Source organism: Schistocerca americana, chromosome 8 (assembly GCF_021461395.2).
Source record: "Schistocerca americana isolate TAMUIC-IGC-003095 chromosome 8, iqSchAmer2.1, whole genome shotgun sequence".
Classification (NCBI taxonomy): domain Eukaryota; kingdom Metazoa; phylum Arthropoda; class Insecta; order Orthoptera; family Acrididae; genus Schistocerca; species Schistocerca americana.
Genome location: NC_060126.1, coordinates 187360189 through 187378312, shown reverse-complemented (window position 1 = coordinate 187378312; position 18124 = coordinate 187360189). Strand labels below are relative to the sequence as shown.

The 18124-nt window shown below is 45.7% G+C and overlaps 1 protein-coding gene and 1 non-coding gene across 4 annotated transcripts in view; one reads left to right on the top strand and one right to left on the bottom strand.

Annotated features, from left to right (window-relative positions):
• LOC124545362 (mucin-19-like) overlaps nucleotides 1-18124 on the top strand; it is a 545233-nt gene that overhangs the window by 59808 nt on the left and 467301 nt on the right. The window lies entirely within an intron of this gene.
• Trnak-cuu lies at nucleotides 7981-8053 on the bottom strand. Its single transcript has one exon. It is a non-coding gene; the product is annotated as a tRNA-Lys (tRNA).

Below are 18124 nucleotides of genomic sequence, written 5' to 3'. Positions count from 1 at the left end.
CCATGTGCAGGATAGGCAACATGAAGGATAGTGTGAGCTGAGGGGCGCCGTGGTCCCGTGGTTAGCGTGAGCAGCTGTGGAACAAGAGGTCGTTCGTTCAAATCTTCCCTGGAGCGAAAATTTTAATTTTTTATTTTCAGACAATTATCAAAGTTCAGGCACTCACACACAATCAACTTCGCTCTCCAAAATTCCAGGACATGTTCAGATTTGCTTGGACATATGTAGGGTTTGACTGCCTACACACGGAAAAATTTGAAAACGTTAAAAACATATGTTTTGACAGAGCACAGGGAAAACTGTGCGACTGTGAAACTGTTGCATTCATTTGTTGCAGTTTATGTGACAAACCCTTATGTTTTCATCACTTTTTTGAGAGTGATTATCACATCCACAAGAAAACCTAAATCGGGCAAGGTAGAAGAATCTTTTTACCCATTCGCCAAGTGTACAAGTTAGGTGGGTCGACAACATATTCCTGTGATGTGACGCACATGCCGTCACCAGTGTCGTATAGAATATATCAGACGTGTTTTTCTGTGGAGGAATCGGTTGACCTATGACCTTGCGATCAAATGTTTTCCGTTCCCATGGGAGAGGCATGTCCTTTCGTCTACTAATCGCACGGTTTTGCGGTGCGGTCGCAAAACACACACTAAACTTATTGCAGTGAACAGAGACGTCAATGAACGAACGGAGAGATCATAACTTTGCGAAAACAAAGAAAGTAAACTTTTCACTCGACGGAAGACTTGAACCAAGGACCTCTCGCTCCGCAGCTGCTCACGCTAACCGCGGGACCACGGCGGTCCTGAGCTGACGGTGTCCTTGATGTTGCCTATCTTGCGCATGGACTACTCAGTTTGTATATTTTGCTTATTTTTTCGTAGTTCCACACAACTTCTTCCTATTTTCTCGATGGATGTGTGTTCAGTTTTTCAAGGCCTATCCACTGTGCCAACTTATAACTAAATCTGAGGGGGGTGCGATGGGGAGGTTCCCTTGTAAGTACTGGCCACTGCACTAGAAATTGAAGACATACCGGAGGGGGTTAGAGAGTGTGGACCAGAACATGCTTCATAGGTACAGTGTCTGTAACACCTTTGCTGGTAGCCGCATCGAACCGTTATTGTAATTCATCACTACTGTTCTTTACGTACAGTATGGTGGGTCCTTTTTTCTTGTGGAATAATGTAAACACGGAGTGTTAGAACGCGGTTTCTATTCAAAATATTATCTACTGATTCCACTCTACAAGCCCTAGAAGTTTGTAACGGGAGTTTCCGAACACCTCGTATATCTCGGCGCAGTGTAGCTAAAGGCGCGCATGTACCCGGACTATATTTCAGAAAGACTACTTTGCGACTTCCAACAAACTTTGAACGTAGTTTCAAACGTTTTCTCAATTTTTTCTCGCGTAAATGCTTAACGTGAATTATTTAACATATTAACGCATTTGTAAGGTAATCAGAAGTTTGGATCAGTTTTAATACTTGGTAGTTCGATTGTGTGAAGAATCTAGGATTTAATTGATAGTACTAGTAACGGGAGCAAGTACACCAGGATTAACACCTACTTAAAACGTAGTAAATGTTACAGTTTCAAATATGTAAGTCCGAAAAAAATTTCCGAGGTCAGTTTCAAATGGAATGTTTAATAACATCTTAAAGAAAAAGAAAGAAATAATATTACAAGTAATTCGCCGAAAAAATTACTGCCGTTAAAAAACACCCTCAAGCTCTCCAGTTTTAAGTTTGTCCATGGTTTCCCTATATGGTTTAAGGTGAATGTGGTATGAGTCCGTTGAAAGATTGCGGCCTGTTTCCTTCCCGAACCCTCTAATGACCTTCTGGTCGACAGGACCCGTAAACGCTTCACTTCTTCCTTTTGCAACAAAAAAAGTTGTTGCACAGGAATTTATATTCCGTTGAATCTCTTAGACTTCTAGTCAGAAATTTGTTCATAGAATAATGGGGTTAATTTTGGTAACCTGTGACACACCATTATTCTGTCGTGCTACCGGAGAACGCGGTTTATGAACGAGATATTCATTACTCGCGTAGCGCCGGCCATGAAACTTTTCCCAGTGGCTCGCCGTCGGAGAACAGAATTTGGGAAAATAATATACACTCCTGGAAATGGAAAAAAGAACACATTGACACCGGTGTGTCAGACCCACCATACTTGCTCCGGACACTGCGAGAGGGCTGTACAAGCAATGATCACACGCACGGCACAGCGGACACACCAGGAACCGCGGTGTTGGCCGTCGAATGGCGCTAGCTGCGCAGCATTTGTGCACCGCCGCCGTCAGTGTCAGCCAGTTTGCCGTGGCATACGGAGCTCCATCGCAGTCTTTAACACTGGTAGCATGCCGCGACAGCGTGGACGTGAACCGTATGTGCAGTTGACGGACTTCGAGCGAGGGCGTATAGTGGGCATGCGGGAGGCCGGGTGGACGTACCGCCGAATTGCTCAACACGTGGGGCGTGAGGTCTCCACAGTACATCGATGTTGTCGCCCGTGGTCGGCGGAAGGTGCACGTGCCCGTCGACCTGGGACCGGACCGCAGCGACGCACAGATGCACGCCAAGACCGTAGGATCCTACGCAGTGCCGTAGGGGACCGCACCGCCACTTCCCAGCAAATTAGGGACACTGTTGCTCCTGGGGTATCGGCGAGGACCATTCGCAACCGTCTCCATGAAGCTGGGCTACGGTCCCGCACACCGTTAGGCCGTCTTCCGCTCACGCCCCAACATCGTGCAGCCCGCCTCCAGTGGTGTCGCGATAGGCGTGAATGGAGGGACGTATGGAGACGTGTCGTCTTCAGCGATGAGAGTCACTTCTGCCTTGGTGCCAATGATGGTCGTATGCGTGTTTGGCGCCGTGCAGGTGAGCGCCACAATCAGGACTGCAAACGATCGAGGCACACAGGGCCAACACCCGGCATCATGGTGTGGGGAGCGATCTCCTACACTGGCCGTACACCACTGGTGATCGTCGAGGGGACACTGAATAGTGCACGGTACATCCAAACCGTCATCGAACCCATCGTTCTACCATTCCTAGACCGGCAAGGGACCTTGCTGTTCCAACAGGACAATGCACGTCCGCATGTATCCCGTGCCATCCAACGTGCTCTAGAAGGTGTAAGTCAACTACCCTGGCCAGCAAGATCTCCGGATCTGTCCCCCATTGAGCATGTTTGGGACTGGATGAAGCGTCGTCTCACGCGGTCTGCACGTCCAGCACGAACGCTGGTCCAACTGAGGCGCCAGGTGGAAATGGCATGGCAAGCCGTTCCACAGGACTACATCCAGCATCTCTACGATCGTCTCCATGGGAGAATAGCAGCCTGCATTGCTGCGAAAGGTGGATATACACTGTACTAGTGCCGACATTGTGCATGCTCTGTTGCCTGTGTCTATGTGCCTGTGGTTCTGTCAGTGTGATCATGTGATGTATCTGACCCCAGGAATGTGTCAATAAAGTTTCCCCTTCCTGGGACAATGAATTCACGGTGTTCTTATTTCAATTTCCAGGAGTGTATTTTCAGCTCTTACGAGGGCGGTTTGATGAGTCTGGTAAAATACCAAGAAAAACTATTTGTCTTGTAAACAACTCGCTTTACTTCTCGACATATTCTTCTTTGAGGGATCTACTCTTGGTCCAGGGATCCTTCAGCTTTTTCATATCATGAGAAAAACAGGTTCTATCAAACTCATGAAGAAGTCACCTGGGGACTAATTGTGATGAGCAGGTTGGATGAGGAACTGTCGCTGCCGTGTGCGATGCTGCATTAACCTGTTGAAAGAGCCCTTTCTTGCTTCACAACCTTGGTGGTCTTTTTCAGCCAAAACAAGTTTCAGACGATCCAACATTTATGGTTTTACTTTTTTTCCAAGTAAGCTATGAGAATTATTGCTTGGGAATCCGAATAAACAGTGGCCATGACCTTAACAATTGACAAAATGTTTTCCTTCTTCGGTGCATTTTCACCAACATGTGTCCATTGATTCTTTTGACTGCTGTTTTGATTATGGTATGTAACGATGGACCAGGTTTTATCAACAGTCACAGATCGGCGCAAAAGGTCTTGGGGATTGCAATTAAACGTCACCAGACATAATTTTGAAATGTGCTAGATGCGCTTCTGTTCAGCAGTGAGTAATCGGGCACCCATCTTGCACACAGCTTCTTCATAGCCGATTCTCCGTGCAGGATATTATACACTCGCTCTGTTAAGAAGCCTATAGTCTCAGAAGTCCCACTAATTTTTATTTGGCACTCTTGCTTTGCCATAACATGGGTTTTGTCGGTAGTTTCCTTTGTGGTGACCTTAGTTCGACGGCCGGAATGCGCTTCGTCTTCGGTGCTTATCTGACCACGTTTAAATACATTAAAACAAAAGTAAATGGTCTTCAGTGATGGTGCAGGGTCCGTGTGAACTCATCCAATTCTGTTTTGATTTGTTCGGCAGTCCAGTCCTTCGGATGAAAAGGTTTAATAACAGTACTCTTAACTTCCCCATTTTTGAATCGCAGTCGACGCACTGAGCAGGCCAGCCAGCTGTTACGCGACCTGTACGCTCTACGTCGTTAAAACTCCTTATACGATTCGTGGAATAATCAGTCTTACCAGCCATGTAGGCACAAAAAAATGCTCCATTCTTTCATGGTAGTTTGCCAGACTTACCAAACCATCCTCGTTCAGGTTTGGCGTCGTTGTACCCATCGTCCTGCCCACCGAAATGATGTGATAAAATATGCGAAACCAGTTAAGTGAAAAATATGAACGTGAAAAGTGAACGTAGTTCTTATATATGAGGTGTGACTTTAGAAATAATAGGATATTTGTAAGTTTTCTGGAAATCGTCTTAAATGGGTAATTGTTATTTTATGCTCGTAGCATTGTTTTTTGCTCGTGACTTTTGCTATTAATAAAACGGAAATCAAAATAATTTGAAATCCCTCTAAACGCTCAGTTTGGGTCATGTGATGCCTGTGACGTCACTGGCTAGCACGCTGCTCCTACTGTCGTAAAGCTCATTCACAGTGATACCCTGTTCTGGATGTTTCGAAAAATGGGTTACAGATGGTGTTAGCACCAAGGTGTACAAATACATTTATTAAAACTATTGAAAAATTATTTTTCAGTGTTCCAAATAATTTTTTTTTCCTCATATGGTAGAGAAATTGTGAAGATCTTCCATTGTCCCTGTGAATGCTCTGAGGGAACATCCAAATGTTAAAAGATGTACCTTTTGCTGCTCTTCGACACACATTCAGGGGAGGACTTCCATCCCCATTTGTGCAGCAATGCTCCACATCTGTCCCCGGCAGTTTTGATGTGATTCAGTATGCACCAGTGTCGTTGGGGTAGATGAAGGTCTACTGGTCGCTTCCAGGGAATTTTGATTAGTGGGTGATGCTTCAGGGAAGACTGTTCCAGGCTTCTTGCATGTTGAAGTTAGTGGCCTGCATGCTGAGTGCTTCACGCCACAGTGGGTCTTATAGACCTCAGTCGCTCGCTTTTTGATGATATTTCTCAGTGAATTGGTAATTCTGATTTTTTTTTTTTAAGTTCTTGTTCACACTTTCAACAGCGACTGTGGTCTTCTTGTGGACAGAGGCTGAATTTTAATAAGTATCAGTAGCCAGTGGTGTGTGTGTGTGTGTGTGTGTGTGTTTGACGAATACACTCTTGTAATGAGACGCAGTGCTTCATTGAGCTATATGCCTATTACTTTAGTGTGAGCACTGTTTAGCCAAGTGGAACCGCGGTATTCTGCGACTGAGTTTGAGAGAGCTAGAGCTCATGGTCTGACCACTGTTGGAGTGGCACTCAAGGCAGTTCCAGTTAATTTCTGAGGTATATTGTTGGGAGTTTCGAATTTAGCTGCAACATTACGGAGATAATTTCCTGGACTTGGTTCTTAGAAGGTCATATATATAAAAATTAAGAAGGTGTAAAGCCAAAACAGGACACTGTAGGATACCATCATCTATCTTAAGAACACTACTTTTGGAGTTCTCTAAGAAAACGTGGAAGTGACTGTTCAACATAATGCTAATTATAGTGGTTAGTTTCAGACACGGAGTCCGCAGCTCGTGGTCTCGCGGTCGCATTCTCGCTTTCCAAGTACGGGGTCCCGTGTTCGATTCCCGGCGGGGTCAGGTATTTTCACCTGCCTCGAGATGACTGGGTGTTTGTGTTGTTCTCATCGTTTCATCATTCATGAAAGTGGCGAGATTGGATCGAGTAAAAGTTGGGAATTTGTACGGGCAGTTGAGCTCTCCACAGTCCGAATCGTCGTCGTCGTCGTCGTCGTCGTCGTCATGTAGTCTTCAGACACGGAATGAGACTATTAAATTTGAGCATAAGTTTGTTCTAAGTTACCTGGAAAAGAGGTGGCAGCTATTTGAAAATGTGTTCATCCATTTGATAGTTGCAGGACCAAAGTGCAACAGAAACTCGAGGCAGTTGCCATCCACGCCTGCTGCATTCCCAGATGTTATGTTCCTTACAGCTTCTAAGGCCTCTTCCAGTTGAAGTGCGGGTGGAAAACTCAGATGTTTGCGGAGCCGACCGTGTCGTTACTTTTAAGAGATGTCTGACTTCCCTTTTGATGTGTTTATCGTTGGTTGATGTGGAGATGGAAACCATGTAATTGACCGTATCAACTAAATTCGTTACTTCGTTGTCGTGTGGTGGTGTTCGATGTGTTCAGCTTTCTAATCAAAGACCAGGCCTTCCAGCTGGAGGGAGTATGATTCTAGGAAGTTACCGTTTGTTTCCATCTGTTTTATCTGCTCTTATTTTGTGACTGCACAAGGTCGGAGGCAGTAGCAGAATCACCACTATCTTCAGATTCTTTGAGAAGCCTTTGCTGTCTTCATTCCAGCCAGGAATGTATTCTTTGCGATAACATCTTGTTAAGAATCGTTTTGCTGCGCGCTCTTCAATACACCAATGACTCTGTTGTATTTGTTGAAGGTGGCTGTAAGTTTGAGATTTTGTCCATTTTAGTCTCATTCTTGATATCCCCAGAGTGCACAGGGTGTTCCCAAAATCGACGGCAAAACCTTAAGAATGAATGCCTCATCTCAAAAAATCCAGTAAACATAGACTCTGAAACGCATATCTTATGAGCTATGAGCATTTGTTGATCTCCGCTATTGTGAAACGCTTCTCTTATAATGAACAATTGCTTGTAGCTTAAAGTATACATTTTAGAGCTCATGTTTACTAGAAATGTTTTTCTTGCTTTGGCCCTAGTACGATCTCCATAAACGCTGAAAGCAAAGAGCTTTCAGTAGAAGAGAACTGAATCATAGTATCGGAGGCGAAGAGGTGCCTATAGCTCTTAACGTTTGCGTCTTAGAGCCCACATTTACAAGACTGCTATTTCTCCTTATTAGATGATAAATGGATTCCTGAAGTTTTGCCATCGATTTTTGCAACACACTATATGATGGCTGTTGAAGTCTCCAGCGACGACACTGAAGTGTTGCGGTGACTGTAAAGGCTAAGAAGGCCAGTTACATCCTGGTGGTTTGTTCAGGTTCACTATCGTCTAGCTTTCCCACTTTAAGTGTCAAACGTTCCAAAGAATGAGAAGATGCATAAAATGTGTGCAACTCTCTCGTACAGATGCAGATGAGGTAGTGTGTTTAATTCTGTGATGTTCGTTTTTATGTAAGCAAACGCTTCATAGAAACTTATTATTCTATTAGACCATTGTTAAGTATCACTCACTGCAGCTGCAAAAGTGTAAAGTATTATGTGCAAATTAGTGTGCTTCTAGAATGAGATTTTAACTCTGCAGTGCTTCTGTTGTTTGTGACTTCTCATATAATAATGTTCGTTTACAAGCGAAACGCAGTTTTCGTACTTGATGCATCAAAGTTTTTAACTTATTAGAAACTTGCTGTATTCGGCGTTGATGTTGTGGTAGTAACGAAGAAATAAAAATATTCGCCCAACGTGGGGCTCGAACCCACGACCCTGAGATTAAGAGTCTCATGCTCTACCGACTGAGCTAGCCGGGCGCTTGCTTCCTGGCGGCACTAGTGGGTATAAGAACTCCCTGTATTACGTCTGTGCCGCGTTCTTCGAAAGAGGTGGTTGCACACAATTACAGGGAAATATTGCACACCCCATGCTCTACGTCTTCCGCCAGCCGAAGTTTTTCATTATTTTAGGTAAGACACTAGCGCAAATGACAGGGATAGATTGCACAACAGTGACAGTCGTGTAGTTGGAACCCTCGCAAACCATGTGATAGAAAAACGACTATTAAATCAAAGTAGCAATCCTTATTTTTACACACTTCTATGGTGTATGTATTATTGTAGTTTGGCTCTGAGCACTATGGGACTTGACTTCTGAGGTCATCAGTCACTTAGAACTACTTAAACCTAACTAACCTAAGGACATCACAAACATCCATGCCCGAGGCAGGATTCGAACCAGCGACCGTAGCGGTCGTGCGGTTCCAGACTTCAGCGCCTAGAACCGCTCGGCCACCCCGGCCGGATATTGTAGTTTGCAGAGACTTCAGAGTCAGTATCTCGACACAAACAAGTACTTGTTTTAACTGTATAAAATATCTCTAGCAATAATTAGTTTTAAAGTGTAAGTATATTTTACTTAAAATGAGTTTTCGGGTTCCATATTTCCGGAATATAAAAGCTCGGAAGGTTTCCATTTGCAATCTTAACAACATTCCTTTCTGTTGCTACTTAAAAGTTGTAAATGCCTTATGTCACTAAATAACTAAACCGTTAGCGAAAAAGTACGAAAAATACTAGTAACTTCGGCTATCGCTCCAGTTTCACCCATGCTGTGTACGCAAACTAAGTTGACACTCGACGTGGTGTCCACTGGGAACAAATGAAATTGGGAGATGCTATTACGAGCGGAACGTCAACTTAGTCTGTGAGTATATTAAAGCTTCGTCTTCATCCAGTAACACAGTGCTTTCAATCACTGAACAAATCTTGAAATTTAATAATTTGTGAGCTTTAATCGCACAAAAATAACTCCGTGTCTGAAACATTTACCCAAAATGCAGTTTTAATTTTATAGCATTCAGAATATCAAAACTTCGAACCGTATTTTTGACATAGGATAATAGTCTATTCTGTGCTATGTGCGTGTTGCTTGTCAGTACCACTTATAAAAGAGCAAAATATCACAGAACAAAACAAAAATCAATGGTATAAAATTGTTTCACCAGCACCCAGAAAGAAGGAAACTGATAACGGAAGTTTCAGTGAAAGCTGTAAATAATACTTTTTGATGTTAAAACGTCGTATTTGCTCATCGGTTCAACTTTCTTGTGTGATGAAATACCGTCAGATTTTTATCGCCAAAAACTACAATAGTAATAATGCGTAAGCAGTGGTAAAGCCCACAAGGAATAGAGGATGTCGGTACATGTTGGTCGCTCAGTGTTTGTTTTGCATTTGCCATCGTACCATTGTTAAGTCCACACTTGTGATCGTTACGAAATAGCTATATCGGTGTAGGGTTGAAACGCTTTTCGCTAGGACACTGATTCGGTTGTCAATGTGAAAAGCTTGCTGAGCACTTCGAGAATCGAAAGTGATAAAACAGAAATATTCTACGGAGTGAAATCGGTATAAAGCTGAAAATCACAAATTAATGAAAGATATCGTTCCATGTGGCTCGTAAATATGCTCAGAATTATCGAAAACGGAAGTCAGAGGAAAGCTCGCGTCTAAAGGAATCAAACTTAGAAAGTTCAGTGCCGAGCCAATGCGACAATTACGGCAGCGTCGAAAAGGAAATGGAAAGATGGTTCGGAGCGATTACGTTGCTGCCCCATAAGGCATACAGTCTAAACTAGGTATTTATGCATTCTGTAGCCATTATTTTACTGTGTAACCGTTGTACAGGGTTTTTCAAAAAGAATTACCTGATTTCAAAACTTAATATTTATTGAAAAAGCATACTTCAAACATGGGATGAATTGCATATTATTCACAAACTTGTTTTAGCTATGCTGTTAAAGATGTTGTGTGTGTCCAGCAGCAGCAGCAGCAGCAGCACAAAAATGGTTCAAATGGGTCTGAGCACTATGGGACTTCACATCTGAGATCATCAGTCCCCTAGGACTACTTAAACCTAGGGACATCACACACATCCATGCCAGAGGCAAGATTCGAATCTACGACCGTAGCGGTCGTGCGATTCCAGACTGAAGCGCCTAGAACCGCTCGGCCTCAAAGGCCTGCAGCAGCAGCAGCAGCAGCACCACACACAAAATCTAGACCATAGTTAAATTCGGCGCAACCTTTACACAATGAACACACTTTTCCTCACTTTCTCCCTCAAGAAAAGGTCGCATGGGGTCATATCTGGCGACCTTGGAGGCCAGGATTGCAGGACAGTGTCGCAGGGTCCCGAGCGCCCTATGCAGCCTTGAGCTATCTTCAGATACCGCGGAACTGACTTTCTTCAACTTCAGGACGACTCCGATGACTTTATTTTCCGCAGGATGGAGCTCCAACACCTTGGCACAGCAAAGTACCCGTTTTCCAATCGGGCTCTGCCTCGACGCTGCATAGGGCACTCGGGACACAGAGACACTGCCCTCCTTTTAGCCTCCCAAGGTCCGCCAGACATGACACCACGCGATTGTTTCCTGCGGGGATGTGTGAAGGAAAGTGTGTAAATTACTCTCTTACCCCGTAACGTAGAAGTAAAGAATGGACCAACACCTGCCATAACTTCTGTAAAAGCAGATACAATGTGTAAACTTCATGGCGAGTTTAACCATTGTCTCGATGGTTTTCATGCTGCTTGCTGGGCACACAGAGCATTTGTAATAGCATTGCTAAAACTTTTAAGATTTTGTAAATATTTTACATTTCATTCCCGGTAAGTATTTTCAGTAAATACGGAGTTTTAAATCAGGTCATTTTTTAAACTCCCTGTGTTAAAGAGATAGGTAGCTTAAGGTATTTTTACCAAATGATTTTATCACAAAGTTTTCACGAAAATCTACGCAACGAACCCCACCAGGTGAAAAATATTTTTTTTAAATACTGGTACTGTCTGTGTAATCCATATCTATACTATACAAACAATCTTACTGTGTGTGGCAGAGGATACTTCTGATACCATTATCTGATCAATCTCCCTCCCCCCCTCCCTCCTCCTCCTCCTCCTCCTCCTCCTCCTCCTCCCCTCCCCCCCCCCTGCCCCCCTTGTTGCATATGGGAAGAATTTTTGTCGGTATAGTGCCGAATGAGTACTGATTTCTCGGATTCTCTCGTCGCAGTCACTTCGCGAGACGCATGTGGGAGGAAGTTACACGTTTCCCGATTCTTTTCGGAACGTGCTCTGATTATAAATAGTAAACGCCGCCGTGATGCGTGACGTCTCTTATAGCGTCTGCCACTGGAAATTGTGGAGCACGTCCGTAATGCCCTCACGCTGAAGCCATCCTCGCGAGACGTGTAGATGTACGTCAATGAGGAGCTGGTGAGGTGAGGTCACAGAGTGGTCGTCCGCTTTCCACTACAAAGCGGAGCGTGAAATAAAGAATCTCGCATGTCAAATGTTGCTTCTTGGAGGGGAATGCGGCCAGAGAGATGAGACATCGTTCTACGGTACAAGCAGAACACCTACATCTACATGGCTACTCCGCAATTCACACTGAAGTGCCTGGCAGAGGGTTCATCGAACTAGGATCATACTACTACTCCACCATTCCACTCTCGAATGGCGCGTGGGGAAAAGGAACACCTAAATCTTTCCGTTCGAGCTCCGATTTCTCTTATTTTATTATGATGATCATTTCTCCCTACGTAGGTGGGTGTCAACAAAATATTTTCCCTTTCGGAAGAGAAAGTCGGTGATTCAAATTTCGTAAATAGATCTCGCCGCAAAGAAGACCGCCTTTGTTTCAGTGATTGCCACCCCACATCGCGTATCCTATCAGTGACACTCTCACCCCCATTGCGCGATAACACGCAACGAGCTGCCCTTCTTTGCACTTTTTCGATGTCCTCCGTCAATCCTACCTGGTAAGGATCCCATACCGCACAGCAATAATCCAGCAGAGGACGGACGAGTGTAATGTAGGCTGTCTCTTTAGTGGGTTTGATGCATCTTTTAAGTGTTCTGCCAACAAAGCGCAGTCTTTATTTCGCCTTCCCCGCAATATTATCTATGTGGTCTTTCCAATTTGAGTTGGTCATCATTGTAATTCCTAGGTATTTAGTCGAATTGACAGCCCTTAGACTTGTGCGATTTATCGTATACCCAAAATTTATCGGATTTCTTTTAGCACTTTATTTCGTGCCAACTGCCACTTTCCGCACCATACAGAAATTCTCTTCTAGATCATTTTGTAATTGGAGTTGATCGTCTAACGATTTTACTAGGTAAATTACAGCGTCATCTGCAAACAATCTAAGAGGGCTGTTGAGATTATCACGTAGATCATTTACGTAAACCAAGAACAGCAGAGGGCCTAAAAAAGTTGTTCAAATGGCTCTGAGCACTATGGGACTTAACATCTGTGGTCATCAGTCCCCTAGAACTTAGAACTACTAAACCTAACTAACCTAAGGACAGCACACACATCCATGCCCGAGGCAGGATTCGAAACTGCGACCGTAGCAGTAGCGCGGTTCCGGACTGCGCGCCTAGAACCGCTAGACCACCGCGGCCGGCGCAGAGGGCCTATGACACTACCTTGCCAGATATCACTTCTGTTCCACTCGATGATTTACCGTCTATCGCTACGAACTGTGACCTCTCTGAGAGAAAAATCACGAATCCAGTCATACAACTGAGATTATACTCCATATGCACGCAATTTGATTAATAGTTGCTTGTGAGGAACAGTGTCAAAAGCCTTCTGGAAATCTAGGAATATGGAATCGATCTGAGATCCCTTGTCGATACCACTCGCTACTTCATGGAAATAAAGAGCTAGCTGCGTTGCATAAGAACGATATTTTCTGAATCCGTGTTGGTTATGTATCAAGAAGTCATTTTCTTCAATGTGATTCATAATGTTAGAGTACAATATATGCTCCAAAATCCTACTGCAAATTGAGGTCTGTGATACGGGTCTGTAATTCAATGGGTTACTCCTATTTCCTTTCTTTAATATTGGGGTGACCTGTGCTACTTTCCAGTCTTTAGGAACATACCTTTCGTCAATTGAGTGGTTGTATATGATTGCTAAGAAAGGCGTTATTGTGTCTGCATACTCTGAAAGGAACCTGATAGGTATACCATCTGGACTGGAAGACTTGACTTTGTGATTTGAGTTGTTTCACAACACCCAAGATATCTACTTTTATATCACTCATGCTAACAGCTAATCTGGTTTCGAGTTCTGGAATATTTACTTCGTCTTCTTTCGTGAAGGAATAACGGAAAACTGTATTTAGTAACTCCGCTTTAGTAGCACCATCATCGGTAACATTTCCATCGCTATCGCTCATTGACGGTATTGACTGTTTTTTTGTCACTGGTGTACTTTATATACGACCAGAATCTCTTTGGGATGTCTACCAATTTTGTGACAATATTTCATTGTGGAAACTATTAAAAGCATCTCGAATTGACGTCCGCACTAAATTTCGAGCTTCCGTGTAACTTAGCCAGTCTTGGAGATTTTGCGTTCTTCTGAATTTGGCATGCTTGTTTCGTTGCTTCTGCAACAGTGTTCTGACATGTTTTGTGTACCATGGTGGATCAGTCCCGTCTCTTATTAACTTCTGCGGTATGAATCTATTGCTGTCGATACTGTATCTTTGAATTTGAGCCATATCTGGTCTACACTTACATAATTAGCTTGGAAGGAATGGAGACACTCACTCTTCGGAAGGGCATCAAGCGAATTGTTATCTGTTGTTTTAAGTAGATACATTTTGCGTTTATTTTTAGCGGTTTTGGTTGATATGGTTTTAAGCCTCGCTACAATGACCTTGTGTTCACTAATCGCTGTATCCGTCATGACGCTCTCTAGTAGATCAGGATTATTTGTGGCTAAGAGGTAAAGTGTGTTTTCGCAACCATTTATAATTCGTGTGTTCTCATAAACTAATTGTTCAAAGTAATTCTCAGAGAAAGCATTTAGTACAATTTCGGAAGATTTTTCGGTCTACCACACCGACTTTGAACATGTATTTTCGCCAACAAATCGAGGGTAGATTGAAGTCTCCACCAATTACAACTGTATGAGTGGGGTACTTACTTGTAATGAGATTCAAGTTTTCTTTGAAGAGTTCAGCCATTATATCATCTGAGTCGGGGTGGGGAGGGGGGGTCGGTAAAAGGAGCCAATTATTATTTTGGTACGCTGTTGAGTATAACCTCTGCCCATAGTAATTCGCAGGAACTATCTATTTCAACTTCACTGCAAGATAAACTACTACCAACAGAAACATACACACACCACTTACTACTTTATTTAGTCTATCATTTCTGAACATGGTGTGCGCCTCTAAAAATTTCGGCAGAAGTTATCTCCTGTCTTAGCCAGCTTTCTGTTCCTATAACAGTTTCAGCTTCAGTGCTTTCTATCAGCGCTTGAAGCTCTTCGTACTTTCCCAACACAGGTACGACAATTTACAACTACAATACCGACTGTTGCTCGGTCGATTCTCGTCGTTTCATTGCCCTGTACCCTTTGAGACTGGAGCCCTTTTTGATCTTTCCCAAGACAGTCCAACCTAAAAAACCGCCCATTCCACACCACACAACCCCTGCTACCCGTGTAGCCGCCTCCTGTGTGTAGTGGACACCTGACCTATTTAGCGGAACCCGAAACCCCACCACCCTATGACGCAAGTCGACGAATATGCAGCCTATACGGTAGCAGAACCGTCTGAGCTTCTGATTCAGACCCTACACTCGGTTTACCAAAGGTCCGCAATCGGTCCTGTCGACGATGCTGCAGATGGTTCAAAATGGTTCAAATGGCTCTGAGCACAATGGGACTTAACATCTATGGTTATCAGTCCCCTGGAACTTAGAACTACTCAAACCTAACTAACCTAAGGACATCACACAACACCCAGTCATCACGAGGCAGAGAAAATCCTCGACCCCGCCGGGAATCGAACCCGGGAACCCGGGCGCGGGAAGCGAGAACGCTACCGCACGACCACGAGCTGCGGACTGCTGCAGATGGTGAGCTCTGCCTTCGTCTCCTAGCAAGGTTGGCAGTGAAACTTCCTGGCAGATTAAAACTGTGTGCCGGACCGAGACTCGAACTTGGGACCTTGCCTTTCGCGGGCAAGTGCTCTACCAACTGAGCTACCCAAGCACGACTCACGCCCCGTCCTCACAGCTTTACTTCTGCAAGTTTCATATCAGCGCACACACTGCTGCAGAGTGAAAATCTCATTCTGGAAACATCCCCCAGGCTGTGGCTAAGCCATGTCTCCGCAATGTCCTTTCAGGAGTGCTAGTTCTGCAAGGTTAGCAGGAGAGCTTCTGTAAAGTTTGGAAGGTAGGAGACGAGATACTGGCAGAAGTAAAGCTATGAGGACGGGGCGTGAGTCGTGCTTGGGTAGCTCAGTTGGTAGAGCACTTGCCCGCGAAAGGCAAAGGTCCCAAGTTCGAGTCTCGGTCCGGCACACAGTTTTAATCTGCCAGGAAGTTTCATATCAGCGCACACTCCGCTGCAGAGTGAAAATCTCATTCAAGGTTGGCAGTCTTCACCAACTCAGATAACCGCGGGAAACCAGAGAGAATCTCTTTCCGATCCATAGCGACATACGTCATTAGTGCCGACATGAACCACCACCTGCAGTTGGCTGCACCCTGTACCCTTCATGGCATCCGGAAGGACCCTTCCCACATCTTGGATGACTCCCCCCGGTATGCACACGGAGTGCATATTGGCATTTTTCCCATCCTTAGCTGTCGTATCCCTAAGGGGCTCCATCACTCGCTTAATATTATTGGAGCTCCCAATGACAAGCAATCCCACCCTCTGCGCTTGTCCGGACCTCTCAGGAAGACCGGCCACTGCGGCAACAAGTGAGGCCGCCCTTGTTGGCTCAGAAATACACTCCTGGAAATGGAAAAAAGAACACATTGACACCGGTGTGTCAGACCCACCATACTTGCTCCGGACACTGCGAGAGGGCTGTACAAGCAATGATCACACGCACGGCACAGCGGACACACCAGGAACCGCGGTGTTGGCCGTCGAATGGCGCTAGCTGCGCAGCATTTGTGCACCGCCGCCGTCGGTGTCAGCCAGTTTGCCGTGGCATACGGAGCTCCATCGCAGTCTTTAACACTGGTAGCATGCCGCGACAGCGTGGACGTGAACCGTATGTGCAGTTGACGGACTTTGAGCGAGGGCGTATAGTGGGCATGCGGGAGGCCGGGTGGACGTACCGCCGAATTTCTCAACACGTGGGGCGTGAGGTCTCCACAGTACATCGATGTTGTCGCCAGTGGTCGGCGGAAGGTGCACGTGCCCGTCGACCTGGGACCGGACCGCAGCGACGCACGGATGCACGCCAAGACCGTAGGATCCTACGCAGTGCCGTAGGGGACCGCACCGCCACTTCCCAGCAAATTAGGGACACTGTTGCTCCTGGGGTATCGGCGAGGACCATTAGCAACCGTCTCCATGAAGCTGGGCTACGGTCCCGCACACCGTTAGGCCGTCTTCCGCTCACGCCCCAACATCGTGCAGCCCGCCTCCAGTGGTGTCGCGACAGGCGTGAATGGAGGGACGAATGGAGACGTGTCGTCTTCAGCGATGAGAGTCGCTTCTGCCTTGGTGCCAATGATGGTCGTATGCGCGTTTGGCGCCGTGCAGGTGAGCGCCACAATCAGGACTGCATACGACCGAGGCACACGGGGCCAACACCCGGCATCATGGTGTGGGGAGCGATCTCCTACACTGGTCGTACACCACTGGTGATCGTCGAGGGGACACTGAATAGTGCACGGTACATCCAAACCGTCATCGAACCCATCGTTCTACCATTCCTAGACCGGCAAGGGAACTTGCTGTTCCAACAGGACAATGCACGTCCGCACGTATCCCGTGCCACCCAACGTGCTCTAGAAGGTGTAAGTCAACTACCCTGGCCAGTAAGATCTCCGGATCTGTCCCCCATTGAGCATGTTTGGGACTGGATTAAGCGGCGTCTCACGCGGTCTGCACGTCCAGCACGAACGCTGGTCCAACTGAGGCGCCAGGTGGAAATGACATGGCAAGCCGTTCCACAGGACTACATCCAGCATCTCTACGATCGTCTCCATGGGAGAATAGCAGCCTGCATTGCTGCGAAAGGTGGATATACACTGTACTAGTGCCGACATTGTGCATGCTCTGTTGCCTGTGTCTATGTGCCTGTGGTTCTGTCAGTGTGATCATGTGATGTATCTGACTCCAGGAATGTGTCAATAAAGTTTCCCCTTCCTGGGACAATGATTTCACGGTGTTCTTATTTCAATTTCCAGGAGTGTACTTTCAGCAGAGGGCAGTACTTCAAACCTGTTACGGAGGCGTAAGGGTACAGCCTTGAGGTCAGCACCAACTTTCGCCTTCCGCCCAGGGATTCGCGACGCCGCCGCGATTCGCCAATCACCGTCAGGCAAGTGACGACCGGCAAGGACGTCCGAATCCGAGGGCGAAGTGGCATCAGAGATCCCAGGCGATGCTACAGGCTCCAGAGGCTCCAGAGGCGCCAAAGCGCCCGCCTCGAGTGTCCCAATGCGACCGCGGCCCAGGGCAACAGCCTGGAGCCTGTCGACCAACAGCTTCCAGATGTTCACGGACGGTGACCAGTTCCCCATGAATCCGTACACAACAGGCGCAGTCCCCATCCATCCGTACACAACAGGCGCAGTCCCCATCCATCCCTAATTTTTTTTTTCCTTTTTTATTTCACAAGCCGTTCAAAACAATTGCCTCCAGATTGTACTGTGTTAAACTACTTGGTGGGTTTTCTTTATCATACAGTACATGGTACGAATGTAAGCTGTTTCAGAGTATCAGCAGTTGAAGATCTCTCGAAAACGCGTCGTTTTAACTACGATTTGTTATTATAAAATAACGGGAAACTACATATCGGCAGGTGCAGGCTTGTTATAGT